The sequence below is a fragment of the Enhydra lutris genome, unplaced genomic scaffold, assembly GCF_002288905.1.
Source record: "Enhydra lutris kenyoni isolate GAN:26980312 unplaced genomic scaffold, ASM228890v2 scaffoldscaffold24, whole genome shotgun sequence".
In the NCBI taxonomy this organism is placed as follows: Eukaryota; Metazoa; Chordata; class Mammalia; order Carnivora; family Mustelidae; genus Enhydra; species Enhydra lutris.
In genome coordinates, this window is record NW_019154108.1 from 14,434,754 (window position 1) to 14,451,366 (window position 16,613).

The following is a 16,613-nucleotide window of genomic DNA, read 5'->3' on the forward strand; positions in this document are numbered from 1 at the left end:
TGATGGAAAATGCTGTCTTCTCTTAAGACCTGGGGGAATTTTAGTTTTGTTTTGTTTCCTTAAACGGTTGCTATGTATTTGAGCCATAGCTCTTTGTTCAAAAGGATGCAAAAGCCACTCTTACATCTAATTCTAGTAAGATAAATGGCATTATGAAGGGAATATTAAAAATTTACAGCCCTCTTTACTAAGTTTATTCGTCAGCCAAACATGCTGAATATTGCATAACACACACACACACACACACAAAAGCATGCCATCCCTACGATGAAAAAGATATGAAGAAATAATGATGCCATGATAACAGCTCTGATGGAGTTTGCAGATCTCTGTCGCTGTTTGGCACGTCATTTAATTGCAATGCGTCAAACCAGCAGAATCGTGCAATATGTTAGCGTAAAGGGTCCACAGTTTAAGGGGAAAATCTAGAAGTGCTAACTATACACTGTCTAATTATACAACCTTACTGTCCCAGAATGTGATTTCAGAAACCATTTCTGACATATGGGAAAAGGGTAGAACAGCTGGTCATTAAGGTTTTCTCAAGACTATTTAGCAACACACTTGAATGTAATTAAAGTGAAACACTAAATACTGCACTTGCGGTACAATGTATTTTTAATTTTTATGGCATGTGGTAAAAGTAAATAGATGCAGAGCATTCGAGTTTCTCCATTCGGCATCCAACTTGTCAAAGATGTAGTGTCTGGCGGAGCGTGTGCGGCGTCCTGGTGTAAGTCACAGACAACCACATGGGGTATTTAAGGCTGTCTTAAAGGGAATGAATTTGGCGATACTCTGAGGAATGTCTACTGGGAATTCCCAGACAAAGAATGAGATGAATTTGTTCATTTATTCATTCATTCATCAAACTTGACCTGAAATTATTTTTTTAGGAGAAAGACATTAGCTTGGCCCTCGAGTTGCTCACATCTTATTGTGCTTAAAACACAGTGATTGAAGGTGGTTAAAGGGTGGTGGGAATACCAGGAAGGGGTGTCTGGCCCCCACTGGGTATGTCAAGCAAAGCCCCTGGAAGAGGTGTCATTTTAACTAGAAAAGAAAAAAAAAAAAGTTTATGGAAAGGTTAAGAGTGGAAAAAGAGTGTTGTGCTATGAATAGAATCTTTACAATTATTGAATGTTCATAATGTTCTGGTCTGGGGCTAAGCTCCTGACATTTATTATTTCACTTAGAGATGAGGAAAATCACAGGATAGTTCATGGCAAAGCAGCTAGTGGGCGACTGACCCAGGATTCAAACCCCAGTGTGGCTGACTGCAAAGTCAAACTTCTTCATATTTCATGCTCAAATTGACGTATGTAGCATGTTCATTTCACCTTCAAAAAGCTACATGTATAAACTCAGTCCTTATAAAAACCCTATGATTAAGAGAATGAAAAAACAAGGCATAGACTGGGAGAAAGTATCTATAAATCACATATGTGATACATAACTTGTATCCAGAATATATAAAGAACTCTCAGAACTCAACAGTAACACAGTAAATCACTCAAAAAAGTAAGCAAAAGATTTAAACAGACACTTCACCAAAGAAGAATTATGGCAAATAAGCACACGAAAAAAAAGTGCTCAACATCATTACCCATTAGGGAAAGGCAAATTAAAAGCACAATGAAATCTCAAGGCATCTCTATGCAAATGGCTAAAGTAATAAAAATAACGACTAATCCAAGTGCTACCAAAAATGTGGAGTAACTAGAACTCTCACAGATTGCTGGTGTGAGTACAAGATTGTACAGACATTCTGGAAAAATTTGGCAGTTTCTTATAAAGCAAAACATACGCTTCCCATGTGACTCAATAAATCGACTCCTAGGTATTCACCGTAGAGAAATGAAAATCCACGTGAATATTTACAGCAGCATTATTCATAATCTTAGAAAACCGGAAACAACCCAAATGTCCTCCAACCAATGAAGTGATAAGCTATCTTACATCCATACGATGGAATACTACTCAGTCACAAAAAGGAATAACTTTAGAAGACACACACATCATGGGTGAATCTCAAAGGCATTATCATGTTGAGGAAAGAAGCCAGTTGTAAAAGGTGGCACACAGCATGACATTCTGGAAAGGAAAACCTATATGGGATGGTTGCCATGGGTTGGGGTGGGGGATGGTTTCACTTCAAAGGGGCAGTAGGAGGGAATTTTTCGGATGAGGACCCTGTTCTGTATCCTAATGGTGGTGGTACGTACACAGACACACACATTGTTAGAACTCAAAGAACTGCACGCCAAAAAATAAAGTGTACTGCGTATAAATTTAAGAATAAAAATAAAAACCCCATGAGGTACGTGTTCTAGTTTGGGTTCTCCAAAAAAAGAAAACCCTGAGAGAAGCACCTGCAGGCTAGGAATTTATTTGCAAAGTCAATCCAGGAATCACAAGTGAAGAAATGGGGACAGTGAGACAGAGAAAGGAGAAAAGTAAAAACCAAAAAAGTGCATTAATGAGAGGGTTTGCACTGTGGACAACTTCAGGTCAGTCCTGCTGAGCATCTTCTGAGAAACCATATGGAATATGTCTCAGAATCACTCCAACGGCAGATACCTTTCATTTGGTTGCGATTAAGGTTGCCCCTAGGAGCATAAACTCTTAGGCTTCTAGGTTTTGTAAGTGCCTTTGAAAGAACCTCAGGCAAAGCAGAGGAGAGACCTAGATGCCTGAGGTGAGAAGGTGTCGACTATCTATCATAGCTAGTGGTGAATGCAGGTGGGCTGAGAGATATGGAAAGGCAATCAGCAGCATTTGCTAAGGAGGGATTACCAATGGATGCTCTACACATTTGGTTTTGCAATAAAGCGGGGGAAATTTGCCAAACAATTAAAGTATATATATGCAATGTTGATAATAAGAACTCTTGTCCTTAAGGAAAACACTTCCAGTCAGCCAGGTACCACATTGTATGAGCCAGACTTCTTCATATTCTACCATATAATTCTTCCAACAGCCCAACAGGACATAAACGTTAATATCCCTGATATTAATATCTCTGATTAATGTTGCTACAAAGCATTACAGAAGATACAGTAATTCTGAGAAAACTGTGCATAGCAGGAGGGAATCATGAATTGTGATTACAAAGCCAGGTCTAAGTCACTCCAGGACTGAGCCCTACTCGTGGGAATATTCAGGCCTTCTCTTTCCAGCTATCTAGGAGCATGTGATCATTCATTTGAATCTCCATTTGACAGTGATTGGGGGGGGGAAGAAAAAAGAAAAAGAAGACATGAAACTCACACCAATCTGTATTAACTCCATACACAAATTCTAGAGATTTTTGAAACTCTGGCTAATAAATGGAAAATTGGCTGTAAATAATAATATGTCTGTTGCTGCTTTCATTTTATTGACATAAATGACCAAGCTGATGCTCTAGCTGTAGGCATGGATCCTGTAGCTTCAGAGACCCTAACATCAGTGGGGAACTATTCCTTTCATTTCCTTTCCTTTCCTATTCCTTTCCTATTCCTTTCATTTTCCTTACTGCTTCTTAAAGGGCAGTCCTCCCAACCCTGAAGGTGACTTTGCTGCAAAAGGACATGAACCTGGAGTTGTTCTTCAGTGCAGAAAGTCTAAGATTAAAGAGTGATCTACCTTCCCTTACTCTCTCCCCATCACTATCGTCATCATAGTTGCTGGACACAGAGGCTTGGGCAAACCTCAGAGATACTGCAGAGTGGTTCCACACCATGTCAATAATGTGAATAACACAGTAAAGCAAGTCAAATGACTTTTCTGGTTTCCCAGGGTGTATAAAGTTATGTTTACCCTATCCTGTAGTCTAGTAAGTGTACAATAGTATCATATCTAAAAAAATGTGTACCGTGATTAAAATATACTGTATTGTTTAAAAAAAAAAAAAAGGTAACCATCATCCGAGCTTTCAGCAAGTCATAATCTTTTTGTAGGTGGATGGTCTTGCCTTGAGGTAGACGGCTACTGACGGATCACGGTGGTGGCTGCTGAAGGCTGGGGTGGCTGAGGCCATTTCTTAAAGTAAGACAGTACTGAAGTTTGCTGCATCCATTGACTCCTCCTCTCATGAATGATTTCTCTGCAGCATGAAGTGCTATTTGATAACGTTTTACTCACAGTAGAACTTCTTTCAAAATTGGACTTAGTCCTTTCCAACCAACACTGCTAATGATTCCATTATCAACTAACATTTTATGGTAGTCTAAACCCTCTGTTGTCATTTCAACAATCCTCACAGAATCTTTACCAGGAGTAGGTTGCAACTCCACAAACTGCTTTCTTTGCTCATTCGTAAGAAGCAGCTTCTTATCCGTTCAAGTTTGACCATGAGATGGTACCAGTTCAGTCCCATCTTCCAGCTCCACTTCCGGTCCTAGTTCTCTTGCTATTTCTACCACATCTGCAGTCACTTCCTCCACTGAAGTCTGGAAGCTTTCATTTGTAAAACAAAGACAAAAACAAAAAACCCCAAAGAACCCCGACAGTATCTGTGAGGTGTGATGAAGTGAATCTCAATAAAACGAGGTAAGCCCGTGCAGACTTTTGGCCAAAGAACAAAGGAAAACTAACTGACCCACGTGGGCACTGAACCCTTGACCTCATTAGCATTGTTTTCTTACCAGCTCTGCTAACAGACAGCCCAATTATGAACACCGAATCAAAGATGGAAGTCACCTCTTCACCTGGAGCCAAGAAAAGCCCACAACTGCTGGTTGTTAAGAAGAGACTGCTTCTCCAGTCAAATAAACACAGTATGAACATCCCCAAACAATTTCTAAGAAATCTTCCTTCCTTGCATGGCTGTGTCTAGCAAGAATTGCTCTCAGGGTCGTTTCCAGGCTGGAAGGTGATAAAGGCATTGGGAGCGTCATCCTGGGACAGATCTGGTAGAGAGAGCTGGAGTGTGCTTCTCACAGAGAATCTCATGTCAGATCCAACTCGAATCTTCGGCACTTGTGATCCCCCATCCCTAAATTCCTCTTTGAAACCCTTCCACACTGTTAGTCCTGACACTTGAAGCTTTGCCTACAAACAGAACACTTCTTTTGAGTGTCTGCTGAGGGGCCTATGGCAGAGATATTTCCACAATGGATTTTACAATTGAAATGACTCTTGTGACTCTCTGGTAGTATAGAGGTTCTTCAAAGTGGTTCTTCACTTCTGTGAAGTACAACTTCCCTGTTCTGAAGGGTAGCAAATTTGTGTAAGAATTAGTCTCTCTGTGCATTAGTCTGTGTATGTATATACTTTTTAAAGATTTTTTAAAGTTAGTTGAATTGTATCTAATTAATTGTATTCCTTTTTTTTTTTTTTTTTTTCCAAAAACTGAAGTGATTTTAGTAAGTTCTCAGGATACAATGAATGTATCGGTCAGTCAACGCATGGTGCTAATAAAACCAAAGAAGATGGCTCAGTTCCCAGACCAGTCATGGGGCTCATCTCTAGCCATGGGCCACCACCCTAGGCAGGGCCACCTAGCTCACATATGATGTGATTTACACAATGAGAATAAGTAGAGATAGAGCATGAACAGTTCATTGTAGAAACATCTTCTCCTCTGGAGAATAATAGCCAATGTTGATGGCTGGGTTTAGTTTATATCGTCCTTATACACTAAGAGGAATGAATGAGAAGATTCATGCCCAGAAGCAGAGCTGGCCTGACCAAAGGTGAATCATGGTCCCAGACTGCAAACTGTGCCTATATTTCAGAATATATTTTACTTTATAGAGGATTTTTAACCCTCTGGATTTTATGCAGCTAACCTGTCCTTCCCGTCTATTCTACTCTTCCCAGTATGAGGCAACAAGGAAGTGTCCCCCAGCCTTCCACCAAGCACATACATAAAATTCACAGTCATAGCAAAGTCCAGTTTAGGAGTTGATTCGGATTCAATTCGACAGGCATTGCTAGTGTTCCAATATTCCATTCTCCTCTACTTTCAGGTATAGAAAGATTACAGAGTCCGGCCCTTTGGAGTATGCCCATGTGAGTCATTCGGGCCAATGAAATGTGATCAGAAGAATCCAGAATATTTGATTGCTTAGATGGAATTCTCTAGACTTTACAGTGACAGACTCAAATGAGAGGTTAGCTCCAGGAATGATGGCACCTCATCAGCCTGGGACCTTGAGCCATGTAGACATAGAGCAGAGCTGCTCCTGACCCTAGGCCACCACCTCTTGAGGACAGGGTAAGCAGGAAATCAACCTTTGTTATTTTAACCATGGAGTTTAGGGTTGTTTCTTTCCATGGTCTATCCTAACTGCCTTCCTAGAAAAGAAAGTATTTCAGCATCTCAGCATCTCAGCTTCTCAGACAGTGGGGATCAGGTATCTGAAGTCCTGGCAAGAGTCCTGGGCACCCAACTATTCACTAAGGCACTCTCTATCCTACACTAAGGACTATGTAACTGGGTTCATGCCTCTGTTTCCTCTCAGGGTTGGGACTAGACCCTAGCACTCTCCAGATCTCCATAACATCAGCATTAATGAAGTTTCAGGAATCTTCTGCCTCTACCTTATCGTATTGGAGTGTTAGAAGATACTCCAGTATATCCTCAGCCCTCAAGGTATATGTCGGGTGGTGCTACTAGCCTGGATGGTTTTGGCTAAGGGATAAGGAGAGACTAGCTCTACCAGCTAGTATTCACCAAGAGTCCTAGCTGCGTGCCTACCAAAAATGTAGGAAGATTTGGATCCCTTCCTAAAGAGCTCTTAATTTTCGGGTAAAAACAGTTAATGGCATGAAGCATGGGGCAAGCATTATGCAGTAATAGGTGTGTTAGGGTCAACTTGCATTGATGTGCCTCGAGATAAAACCTAGGATTGCAGACAGGAGAGACATTACTTGCCAGAAAAAGTCAAGAAGTCTTCCTAGTGAAGGTAGGGTTTCATGGAAAATGGTAAGAACCTGGATAAAGCTAACGAAAGGGTAAGTCTGACAAGGGAAACAAAATGAGCAAAGGCCTTGAAGTAAGTGGAGACAGTCATGTTAGATGGCAGGAGGCCAGCCAATGAGAGACTAAGGGTGTTGATCAGTTAATAATTAGAGGCAAGTGGGTCATCTAAAATGAGGCAAAACTTGGCAAACAGAGTGGCTGAAACTTGCTGATGTAGAAATTAGAAAGAAGACACAGCATAATTCACTCATCTTTGAGTGGGCACAGAGAAGGAAAGGACTGTGCAGCAGGTTCAGACTGAGGGACAAGCAGCCTGCCACTTGTTCTATACAACCTGATGGATCTTATATCAAAAGATGTTGTATATAAAGACTCAAAATGTAGAACCCTAAGTTTCTGAAGCAAGGGTATGCCATCTATACCAAAAAACTAAACACCATTCAAAAAAGAGTTCTTTGCATGCTATTGGACCCTGGGAGAGATGCAGCCTTAACCAGAAGACATCATGTGGCCATACAGCCAGAGCTATTCATCATGAAGGTTTTAACAGACTCACCAAGTGAAAAACGTTCCGTAAGCCACAAAAGTCACCAATTGTAAGATGGAAGTAGGACACCCAGAATCAGATATGAGCAGAGTCAGATGATACGAACCGCTAAAGCAGGTGGCCTAGAAACCCATGTGATCCACTACTGTGGCATTTGTATTCAACTCACATCTATGACCACATGGCAGGCACCTTAGGACCACCTGATGGAGGTGAGAAAAAGCCAAACTTGGTTTATGGATGGCTCCATATGTACATGCAAGCTGAAAATGTACCCTTAATGAACTATACAGGTCCATTAACCAGTGGCCTTCAGCAATTAGGAGAAATCCTTCCAAAAAGCAAAAGCTTTAGGTGGTATATAACATCATAAATTACATATGAAAAGGAAAATCATCTAAAGTTAGAACATACCCAGACCCATGAGTAGTGGTGAATGGCTTGGCTAGATAAGGACCTAGAATGAAGAAGTTGAGAAGATTAGAGACAAGAAAATGGAGAAACATGCATCTATAGTAGTGGGAATGAAATATGAAAATCTTTTTATAGTATGTTAATACCCATCAGAGAGTAACCACCATGGAATAAATATAATTAAATAATCAACTAAACGTAACAACTAGGCCAGTCAATGTCAGCCATCCACCATCATTTGTCACCCTAATCCTGGTGTGATGGGTTCACGGATGGGACAGCCACTGTGATAGGAATAGAAGGTACGCATAGACCTTAAAGTATGGGCTCCCACTCACCAAAGCCAACTTATCTATCTCTACCAAACATCCAACTCAACTTTCACAAAAACCAGTGTTGAACCCCTTACATGGCATTACCCTTCATGAACACCAACCATCCATTTGATGGTAAAATGGATCCCTTACACCTTGGATGGGGTGGCAATTCTCCTTACTGAAATCAACATATATATTGCTTGCAAGGATTTGGCCAGCTTGACTACAGACGTTTAATCTACTGACAAACACTTAACGTGTTACTTACTATGTCACTTACTACCTACTTAATATTTCACTCTGTCACCTCTGACTAAAGGACCCATTTTATAGAAAAGGAGGTGTGGCAGGTATACAACCAAAGGATCCAGTGGTCCCATGAACTATCACAACACACAGAATCTGTAGACCTGAAAAGCAATGACATGTTTTTCTGAGGGCACAGCAGAAGTTCTCCCTTGATGATGATACCTGCAAGAATGGGACACCATCCTTCAGGAGGAGATAGACATCCTAAATCACTGTATATGGTGCTGGGCCCTGATAGGGAGAGTTCATGGAAACGGGGACCAAGAAATGGAAGTAGGAATAGCCCTGCTCACCATCTCTCCTGGGGGCCCATTTGAGAAATCCGAGTTTTCCATCCCCAAAACTTTAGGCTCTATGGGTCTAGAGGTCCTTGTTTCCTGAGTGGGGATGTTTTTATTATGGACACAATAAAAATACCCTTAAGGCTTAAGGCTACAGCTGCCACTCGGTCATTTCCGGATCCTTGTGCCTAGAGACAAGCAGGCAAGAAAAGGAGTCACTATACTGGTAGGGATAATTGACCTTGATCATGAGGGGGAGGTAGGACTCTTATAATAGGGGCAGAAAAAAAAGATATGCCTGGAGAACTTTTCTGGTACTCTGCTGCCTAATTTTGACGGCAAGTAGATAAGGCCAGCAAGTCATGGTCTGATGAGGACATGGTGACTAAGGACTCATACCCCTCAGGAATTCTGTCAGGTAAGCCACCCAGACTTAGGTGCCAATGAGGGCAGAGATGTAGATATTAAGGAAAAACAGGAAATCAGTAGTAGAGGACAAAGATGATGAGTGCCAGTTATGGCCTGAAGACCAGCTATAATAGTGAAAACTAGTTTGTCCCATTCCTCTTAATTTTGTAAATTTTCTCAAAGAGTTGGGACGCCTGGGTGGCTCAGTCAGTTAAGCATCTGCCTTTGGCTCAGTTCATGATCTTGGAGTATTGGGATTGAGTCCAGCTCTGGGCTCTTTGCTCAGCAGGGAGCCTGCTTCTCCCTCTGCCTGCTGCTCTCCCTGCTCGTGCATTCTCTATCTCTAACAAATAAATAAATAAGATCTTTAAATACATACATACATACATACATACATACATACATAAATTTTTTCAAAGAGGCTATCCAAAGTCCTGGAGAAACTATTCCCAGACTGGGCAAATTTACTACACAAATGAAGGGTATCTGAGGGGCTCAGGGGTGGCTCTAGTGTTTGCCATGGTGTTCCATGCAGCCACACACACACACACACACACACACACACACACACACACACATACATACACAGTGCCACTAGCCCCCCACTCACACATATATACATGTGGTCCTTCTCTCTCTCTCTTAAAGAGCCAAGACATTTATTCCACTGGAAATTGTGAGGTGGTTCCTGAGAGTTCACAACTGAGTTCCTCTCTGGGAATTTCCCTCAGCTGAAGGGAGCTACCCCACTGAAAATGCAACCCTTCCCCAGCAGCCCCCATCTACTTCCAAGAGCTGCCATGCTGACCGGCTTCTGCTGAACTCCCTTAGCTCACTCAGGATCCGGAAGTACAAAATTCCCAGTACACCTGCCTCAATGTGGGACAACTCTGAAAAGCCATCCCAGCCCTAGAGTTCACTGTGAAGTTGGCCAAGCCCCTGTTATAACTGTATCACTGGTCCACTTGTCCCTCTACCCGATCTTGCTTCCTTTGATCCTTTACAGGATGTTGTTTCTGAGACTTCTTCCCAGTAAGACACAAACACGCAACTCTCTGACTGAGAGTCTATGCCCTAGAGAACCTCATCTGAAAGAATCAGAGAGCAAGCATCAGAGATCCAAGCAAACACAAAACATGTGGACCACGAGAGGATGGGATGTAGGCCTGGTTGTGGGCAGCTTCATATTGGGCCATCCTTCCTCAGAAGCAGATTAGCCCCCAATACCCCCTGCTTGGGGCCAGAGATGACCTTGAGCTGTGGCTGGGCCTCACCTATTCATATGATAATCACACTGATTATCTAGTGATTCCCAGTCATGTCCAATAATATCCAGTAATATCTAACAGTCACCACATAGAATGACTCAGGCAAGTCCCAAAAAATCCATATGTAACTCAATTTCCCTAAAGTGGAAGGTTCCAGTGATTAGTTTCTCAGGAACTTGGGAGGCAGCCGAAAAGTTGGAGCATCCGGACAAGCTTGCAGTTGGACATTCGGAGGTATGAGTACAGCAAGGCCACTCTCCCTTCGCAGAGCGTCCCAACAGAGAAGAACAGCACTTCCTCAAAGTTGTGTCACAACACAGCCAGGTGCCACGGATGGGTTACAAATATGCTAGGAGATATTGCTCTTAGCCCGCAGGGTGGCTGGGCAGGGTCTGGGGAAACCAAAATTCCCTCCCCCAACCCCCGCCCCTGTTCTGATGAAGGCTATCTCTTCCAGACCTCTGCAGAATGGCCCCCTAAAGCAGCAAGAAGCCAAATCTGATAATTCATGAAATTATCAGATTTCTTGAAATCTGGTAATTTGAAAAAAAAAAATCAGATATCTGATCATTTGAAAAACTCAGGAAGCATCTGAGTAGAAAAATGGCGTGTGAAGCCAGGTGAGCCCTACAAAGATCTTGTTTTGATGTTTGTCAATTTCCTCTTCCCTTCTAGCGGCCATCTTAGAAGGGATCTAAATTTTATTTAGATTTCCCTATAGAATTCTTCATAGGGCTATATGGCTTCTCTATCCCGTGGCCCAAACGACCAATTAAATTGGCCATCAAATCTTATTATAAAGAAAAATTCACCTGGAAGTTGTCCCCTGGGTAAGCAATTACCCTTGAACAAGAAGTGCCAGCCCATTTAGAGCTGGTCCTCACTCAGGCAGGCATTCTCCCTTCCTGGGGTGAAGGGCTGTGTAGACGTTGCCCAAGAAGCGAGAAAACATTTTTCTTCTCGCTTACATGGCTTGTCCTTACAGGTATAACCAACAGACTTTTGAATCTTCCCAGGCCTCCTTCTCCCCGCCTCCCCACCTTGATAGCACCATATGCTTTCATCTCAGAAAGAAATGCTGGTTTCTTCTTTTCCTTTATTCACTGCAGGGCAGTGTCAGATGGTGTGTCTATCCGGGTAGCGAGAGTCAAGGAGACTGTAGGGGAGAGGCATTGTCTGGCAGGACGCCATGCTCGCCAGGCCTGCTGTCTCCACGGGCCCTCCATCATGGCCTTGGGCAGGGCACTTGACCTGGGTCTCAGAGGAGATCAGCTCATTAGTGTAAAGCTGCTGGTGGTTTAGGGTGAGCTACTCTGACACCCAGAGAGAAAAGAAGAGCTGCTGTTACCAAGAGGGGTGACCGGCTCACCTTAAGACAGTGAGCTTCTCCACGCTGTGTGAGAGAGGTTTCCTCTGATGTGTGAGTCAGAAGCAAACTCGGGCTCCACAGCAAAGTCACACTGGCTCCTCCGGGCTCACCCACGTTGGCTGATAGCAGAGCAGTACCGCTCAAGATTTCCACCTCGGAAACAGTACCAGCTGCTTGTCTTCCCGCTGCTGGGAGCAGGGAGCAAGATGCTGGAATCTTGTTGTTTATTATGTTTTGGGTTGTTTTGTTTCGTTTCGTTTTTAATGATAACTTTGCAGAGTTCTTCCCAGCTACTGAACTCATACAGATCTGGGGAAGTTCTCTTTGCTTTGACCCTTTCCCCCTTGATAACAGCAAACAGATGCTCCTGAAGCTGGAAACGTTGGTTTTCTCAGGCCACTAACTCCAACGACATTACATTTCCTCCTTATCATCACTACTTAGACTGTAATTATTCCAGTCTACAACTCGTACAGGGGTGGGGAATCTTGTGGCTCAACTGCAGAAATCACTGATTGGGGGCCCTTCATTATCATTAGTAAACTCAGGACATGGGTGTCCCTAGAGATCCAGCTCCTCAAAGTTGATGAACATTAATGTCTACAATCCAGGGACAGACAGGGAAGCTATTGGCTAGGACCTTGCCATGAAGATCAGCAGTTTTATGCAAATCTACTGTGATCGCTGCTTCTGTTTATTCTCTTGTTGTAAATGGTTAAAGATAAGCTAATCTGGCTGTGGTAGGAGAATGGCATCTAAAACAACGAAGGAACGAAAATCAAATTAGGCAAAAACCACCTATTCCCAGAGCTTCAGATCACCACATCCCAAGCTCCCCTGATGGTTGACACCCCAGGGAATTCAAGGGAACCCACCTGCAAGACAGCTGCAAAAGCGTCCCATCCTCAAACACTTTCCCTGAAGCCCACATACCAGAGCCAGTGAACATCAGCACCCGTGCGGGCATCATGGGGCCAAGGGGGGACCCTGAGAGCAGACCCTCTGCCTCAACTAGAAATCACTGGCCTGCACGTCTCCTTAATTTACAGAACGGACTGAGCTATGTCTGGGTGCATGTGCCCAAGAAGAAGCATTGAAATGAAGAACTCTGCTGTTCAACAGCCTCTTCATCATCCTCTAGTGTAAGATGCTCAAATTGTTTCAAAGCCTCTGATGTACAGAGAGCTAAAAAATCGAGAGCTGCACACCACCACCGATGCCATAGAATTATTTATCCCGTGGAAGGCTGTATGCATTCTTCTTCTGCTTCTTAAGCAAACTCGTTGATTAGAAATCCAAGTTGTGGATATTAGGAAACTGTGGCAGAGAGGCCGAGGTCCAGAATGTTTCTTGGCTTTGAGTTGGTAATCCGTAGTAGGAAGAAGATGGCCTACCGTGCCCCTGCAGGGCTCCGTGGAAGTCATTTACATACGCTCTTCAGAAGTGCCCCTCTCCCACTGGCCCTTGGGGATGTCACAGATGGCAAACAGGGAAGGCTTGCTGAACCCCAACATCTGGCCAAATGGTTCCACGTAAGGAAGGAAAGAGAAATCTCTTTTATTAGAGTAGGTTACACACCACTCCTGGTCCCCCATCCCCCCATGCTTCAGAAACAATTAACTTAAAGCTTTAAATGGATTTTGAAAACATTCAAAACCCAAGAATAGCAGTCTCAGTACGAAGAACTTATTAACAGAGAGATTTACATATTTGAAGCCCGTCAGTAAGAGACTTTGGGGGAGGACAAAAGGAAATTCAATGAAGAGAAAAGGGAGTGAGGGACGCACTAGTTCAAGTGTGAGGTTTAGTTTATTTTCCATCCTGTGGATTTTGACGCACTGGGTCTGTAAGATAAGAACTGGTTAAAAATTAAGAGAGAAGAGAGCCTTAAATAAATGGTAAAGCTAATAGAGACTCAGGGACAGAGCCTTCTCTCAAATGCACAGCTTGCCGCTCCACATATAGTATCTTGAAAAATCTTTACTGCCTTCAAAGATACAGCCCTTGGCACTTAGCACCATGCCTCCAAGTTTAGAATGTGGACCTCCATATTTATGTTCCCCAGATGGTGGAATTTATAAATGCACCATGGGGTGCTACTGAAATTAATAATTTAATTCATTTCCGTGATTGTGCCGTGATTGCTAGTCATTATGGCAATAGCCGTTCGCAGAGTCTCTCGTTCTGGGATGGAGCCGAAGGGTAATCTCAGTGAGAATAATTCCTCTGTCATCCCATTTCAAATGCAGTCAATCCCTTCTGAATGGGGAATAGCCAAAAGTTTCTGGAATGAAAATGAAGGCAGCATCAACCTAGTTAGGCAAAGATGGCTTCAATTTATGGGATTTCCAAACTCTGAAATCAGTCCTCTAAGGACCACTAACATGATCTGTGATTGTTTAGCTTGGAGAAGGAACAGAGAAGAAGATACCCAATCGCTATCTCCAAAGACACAAATTTCGCTCTCCATGCCTGTGGACAATCTATATCCAAATAATTGAGAATTAACGGCACTTTTACTTTATATTCCCACTTGTCTGCTTATCGAGGGAATACACTGGCAGCTGGACTAAATGACTTCTGAAGTCCCTTCCAGAGATTCTCAGAGATTCCCTGAATCAGTGGCGAGGCCGGGAGAATAGCAGAGCAGTGACTCCAGGTTTCCTCAAGGGAAGCACTTTTGTTTCTCTCAGCCTAATGATCTGGAAGCCTAAGTGTTCAAGGGGGAAAACACTGTGCACTGGCTCACGTAAGTGCGGCCAAGGCGAGTGAGCCCATTGGAATTTTTCACCCAAGAGACCGTAACTGCCTTGGATTTATAAAGTGCTTTTTTTTTTTTTTTTTTTTGAGAAGGCTGAACCCTTTTCTGTATTTCCCTCATCATCCTCAAAGTTTTTGTTGATCGCAGAAGTCAGTCCTGACCTGCAGATCTTCAATCACAAAGACGTGAATACACCAATAATAAAATAATCCAAAATGGCGGCGATAGATTCAGGTCCATTGGCTCCTGCTGGCCTTTGCTCCAACCAGTAGACTTTGCCTTTGGACCACTCCATTTCTGCTCAGCCCGCAGAGGCTGAATGAACAAAGACCGAAGCTGAAGGGTTTCCCGCAGGATTCTGACCTGCAGTGACCCTGCACAGGGCCCAAGCTCAGACTCTGCCCGTCACTGCATTAGGGGGAAAGGGACAGTTGGGAAACAGAGGCGGAACATGAACATAGACACTCCGAGCCCCCAGGAGGGAGGGCGGGAACTCAGTATCACCCTACACACCAGGCCACTTTCTCTGGCTTCACGATTCACTCTCTTGCAGGGTGCAGGTCAAGGAGCTCTCAGGGGGAAGCCAGGGTATGGAAACACAGCTACCTTTGTGCTCCCACCTGGTTTCAAGGACAGCTTCCAGAGGGCTGTAGGTTTGGGAAAGTGGCAACAAAAATGTGCCCCACGGTGTTTGGTTGTGTTTCAGGGGCTACGCAGTCAAGTGCCCTGACGAATGGAAGACACGTGAACGCAAGCAGGACGCCCTCGGCCATAGTTCCCAGTGATGACCATGAACTTTGTGTGCACTACGTGCCCAAGACTCCCTCTTCATCCCCCAAGTGCCTGGCCTCCCGCTTTCCTGGCAGTTTGTGCCTTTCCAGTCATGGTTTCACAGTCAGCCTCTCTGGTCATTCTGCAGGCTCTGAGAAAACGTGCCCCACTTCCCTCCACAGCGGCCCCCACGGCCCCGGCACAGGGATTCACCCCCCCAGAGAGCCCCAGGGAGAGTGATGGAAGCGAGTGCATCTGGTTAGTGGAAACAGTGGATGACCCTAGAGGGGGACCTGCGGGGGAGGGGGTAGAATTTGCTCTGTTTTCTTCTTGGTCTTGATGAGAAGAGGCAAGAAGAGCCTAACCTCCCTCTTTCTATCGCTGCCCTCCCAGTCCCTCACCTGTGTGACAAAGAGAACAAAGTTGGGGTGGCATTTTTCTCAGTCTACCTTGCGACTCTGAGGCCATGGAGGGGCAGGTGGGAGATTTTTCCTCCTCCTTATTCCTCTCTTTGGTTTGTTATCGTTGCTGCTGTCAGCGACATTTCACAGGTCATTACTTATTCTTGAAAATGCCCTCCAGTGACCTGGCAAAAATATGTAGAAGAGAAGCCCTTGGACTAAAAGTCAAGTGAATTAGCACTTTCCCCAAACTCCCTGTGTGAACTTGGGCCATCTTTCACTGCCCTTGGTCTCAGCCTCATCTTTCCAGATGGCGCCGTGGAAGGAGAGTGGATCTGGGGGCTAAACAAACATGCTCCAACACCAGCTCTCCTTGTGTGAGTTCTGTGACCTTGGAGAACTTCACTCAGCCTCAAGTTCTTTGTTTCTAACCTGAGCAGAGCGTGTCCTAATACGGAGACCTGGTAAGAGCTTTAAACGAGCTCATACATGTGAGACACTTAGCTCAATCCCTGGTAGGAGCGAGGCATCCAAATATGATATGTGCCACACTTTTTCTATATAAAATAGAAATGTTTGTGTCCTCCCAAATTTCATAGGTCGAAACCTCATGCCCACTGTGATGGTGTTAGGAGGTGGGGGCTCTGGGAGGGGATTAGGTCAGGAGAGTAGAACTCTCATAAGTGGAATTAGTGCTCCTATCAACTCCAGAAAGTTCCCTAACCTAGTCCACTGTGTGAAGACAAAGCAGGAAGTCATCCGTCTCCAATCCCGAAGAGGGCTCTCACCAGAACCTTCACCATGCCGGCACCATACCCCAGCCTTGGACTTCTAGCTTCCAGTACTGTGAGCAATAC